The following is a 4,042-nucleotide window of genomic DNA, read 5'->3' on the forward strand; positions in this document are numbered from 1 at the left end:
AGCTGGTTTACAAACTCAATAACTAGGCTTCCTGCTATAACTAGGCTGTGCACACCTTAAATTATTAACACGCCAGGGCCTTAAGGCAGATCTTTGATGATGATGATATAAACACTGTGAGGACAAGGTGCTCTCTCAGCAAAAGATTATTGACTCTAATTACCATTTACCACAGGAAAAAGAAAAGAAAAGACAATAAAATATGAGGGAGAATTTAAATCTAAGATTTAATTTTATGAGGAGTTTTAAACCCCCAAACTTCTTGTTGTTGTTGCTCTTGCTGCTGCTGTTGCTGTTAGATAGTCCATAGCTGGCTAAGCATGAAAGGATGACAGTTGTTAAGAAGAAAAGAAACACAACAATACAATACAAAAAAAACCCATGAGAGAATGTTCAGTTGATGTTATGTACATTCTTTGAAATGGATGGAAAAAGGCCAGAGGGAACAGCAAATGATAATACATTGGAAAGAATCCGAGCCTTAATTGTTGTCATGTATGTAATGTAATAAAAAGGTTAAAGCACTAATATGCCTGACTACAGTTATTTGGTTTGTAAACCCGAACTGCAGGTCAGTCTTTAAAAAAAAGTAGAAGTGCACTCTTATTATATGCTTCAAGTTTACTGCACCCATATTATAAGGATGCTGGAAGTAATGATGGAGGACTAAAACACAACTATAACGGTGCTCTATTTTAAATTTCATTTGGATAAAATAGTATGTGCTGTTCCCATGTACAGAGCACATTTTATTTCCAGGACTTTCAGCTTCGTTAGAGGGTGGCACAGTGAGGAGCCTGAAACAAGAGTTGGTGTAGTAGCATAGAAGTGGGTGAAAATAAAAGATGCGTTTCATCACAAGAGGGAATCCCTTTCATTTAAAAGCATAATTGCAGTGTTGTTTTTTGTTCAACCTGATTTTTGCAGAGGCCCTCTTTCTGTGAAACTGTGCTTTTATAGTTATAATTGTAAGACAATGCCTTACAATTAATCTTTCATTCCAAGAGATCCTGAAGTATTTAGGCTGTATAAATGCAGTTCCCTTTACACCATGCTAAAAAGGCAGCCACTTCTTGGGTAGAATATGGTGGCTCTCCTGCTTTATTACACTATAAGCCAGACTTTCAATGGACTGTTAATGGACTGGTTCAAACCAAGGTCCATCTTGCCTAATATGCTGTGTGTCACAGTGGCAGAGAGCAGATGCTGAAACGAAGAATGAATTTAGTATGACCGGGGCTTTTTTCACTGTTCCTCTCTCACTTGCAGCCTCCAGCATTTAAGGTCTAGGAAGTTGTGATTCGGAGGCCTTACCCCTAAGTCCTATGCTCAATAGCTACTGATGCCCCTTTCTCCCAAGACTTTGTCCAATCCTTTTTTGTATCTGGTTAAATGGTCAACTGCTACAACATCTGGTAGCAATGAATTCCACACTTCAGTTACGTGCTGTGAGAAAAAGAAGTTCCTTTTGTTAGTTTTAAACTTATTACTTAATAGTTTCGTTTTATGACCTTTAGTTCTTGTATTGTGAGAGATGGTAAATAATAAATCCCCATTTACTTTCTTTTCGCAATTTAGCATTTGGCAAACCCTTATCATGTCCCCCGTCATGCATCTCTTCTAAACTGAATCGGTCTAGGCCCTTTTGTCTCTCATACAGAAGCCCCTCCATACTCTTAATCATCTTGTTGCCCTTCTCTGTACCTTCTCTAGTTCTTCTATAACCTTTCTGAGGTGTGGGGACCAGAACCGTGCACTGTATTCAAGGTGTATTATAAAGGGGCAGAATGATACTTTTTGTTTTGTTTACAATTTTTGTTAATAATCCCTAACATTTTGTTTGCCTTTTTGACAGCTGCTGAGCACTGAGCTGATGTTTTTAGTGAACTGTCCATAATGACTCCCAGATCTTTTCTGTGTGGTGACAGCTAATGTAGAGCTCATCATAGTATAGATATTACTGTTTCTTTATTTGTGTGCAAACTGTGAATTTTATGTGATAAATAACTCATTGTCACATTGTAACAGGGCAGATTTCTGTACTGATGTTTGCTCCCTCTTTCATCCTCTCACTTAAACAGCAAGACAATAACATACATGTCTACCACTTGTGGATGGATAGCATTTGCAAGGGTGCACATTGTTTGTCATTGCTTTGCACATGCAAACTGGTTTTACATGCACTGATAATAAGTTGACTACATAAGTGATAGTGAGCAAACAGTTGCCTACATACAAAGGAAAGTGATATTTGCTGGTTTGGTTCCTTGTCCCCAGGTTATCACAAATGGCTTGGACTTGATTTTACATTTCATCTAAAAACTGTCTTTGTCAATACCACTAGGTCACAGCTGGAGCACTAATTCAATATTGAATTAGAGGGTTTTGAAACACATAGTGAGTCAGCAACATGCTATTTCACAGCACTGAGGCATTTCTTCATGATCCTTCATTCAAGTTCTGATCAGTCCAGATTTTGTCTGGCACGTGAGATATGATGCAATGAAAGCCGAAGGCTGCAAGCTGCATACTCAGTACTCATGCCTGGTGTTTCAGTGTGGAAAGTTCTGAAGTGTTGGTGTTGCTTCTGTCTTCTCTGTGAAAGAGGTGCTGCTTTGAGAATTACAATGGATTTTGTTCAGAGAATTTTGTCTTATTGTTGCATGTGACAGAAAAGAAGTATATGATGCATGATATTTAGAACAATAGATCTTTAGGTTTATGCCTGCCATTCCATTTGTATGTTACTACTCTATATTCATATCTATACTGAGAAAAATGAGTTTAATATAATGCATTTACACTCTGAGATTGGGAGATTATATGGGAGGGTCTTGTAAATAATGGGAATTATGAAAGCACATGCACCGTGCAGCAGTGGGAGAATACTTCCCTATGTGTCTGAAATGTGCAGGGTAAAAGGTGTACATTTATGAACTTGTGGAATTATGCATGTTAGAGAGAGATCCAAAGCAAGAACATGCAATAATGCAAAAAACTGTATTAATTCAAGGCTACAGTTGGGATATTAACCATACAAAAGTCAGAAAATTCTGAGTTTCCATAGCAACCCTAACTCTGTTCCCTTTTGTGTGTGTATTGACATCTTTTCGCACACGATTGCAGAACATAAATGTAGTTATACCAAATATGTGACTCCCCAGTTGTAGAAACAAATGCAGTTCCCTTACATTGTACCATGATTATAATATAGGCTTGATACATCCCTGCTTTTGTCTTTGTTGTTCTTTTTTTAAAATTCTGGTGTTACTCCACTGATTTCAGCAGAGTTACAATAGCATAAAGCTGAAGTGTTGCAGTGGTGAAGTGGGCCTCAAATTTGCATCATATTGTGGTGTTGTGTGATTTACTGCACATTATGTCATATTACACACTAATGGCATTTTCAGAAAGTTACAAGGTGACAAATATTAGTTCTGGCCTCTGTTGGAATATGAGATGTTTCAATCGGAGATGAAGAATAACCAACCAATCATCTCCTCATATGTAGAAAGCATACTGCTGTGCCTACAGAGTGGACAGCATGGCTATACAAACGTATGCGGAAGCTTCAGAGTTCCAAGAAATGGTAAAGTGTGAATATCAGTTGACAAAAATCTGTTGTACAGTGGTATTGTGGGCTTTTCGTGATAACAGAAAGAGGATACTTACACAAGCAAAGCCAAGAGTTAAAAAAATCAATTCACAAGAAAAGTGGCATGTGACATAGTTCTATGTAGTGGGTGCAAGAGCTCTCAGTGATACGTATAAATTAATTTCTCTAAAAGCTTATTGTGGTATTGTCGCAGGGCACCTCGGTGCTCCTGCTCCTAGAGAGGGGAAAGCTGCCAGAGGAGAAACTGCCAGGGAGAGAGCCCTGGCAGAACATAGTGAACACAGCTGTGAGTTGCCGGGGCAACTAATAAGAATCAGCTGGCCAGAAGGGGCAGGGCCTGGCCCTCATAAAGCCCAGGGCTGAGGCCAGGCTGGTAGTTCTCTGCCAGCAGCCAGAGGGGCAGGGGCTCGGAAGTGAGACTCACAG

The sequence above is a fragment of the Alligator sinensis genome, unplaced genomic scaffold (assembly GCF_000455745.1).
Source record: "Alligator sinensis unplaced genomic scaffold, ASM45574v1 scaffold361_1, whole genome shotgun sequence".
Lineage (NCBI taxonomy): Eukaryota > Metazoa > Chordata > Crocodylia > Alligatoridae > Alligator > Alligator sinensis.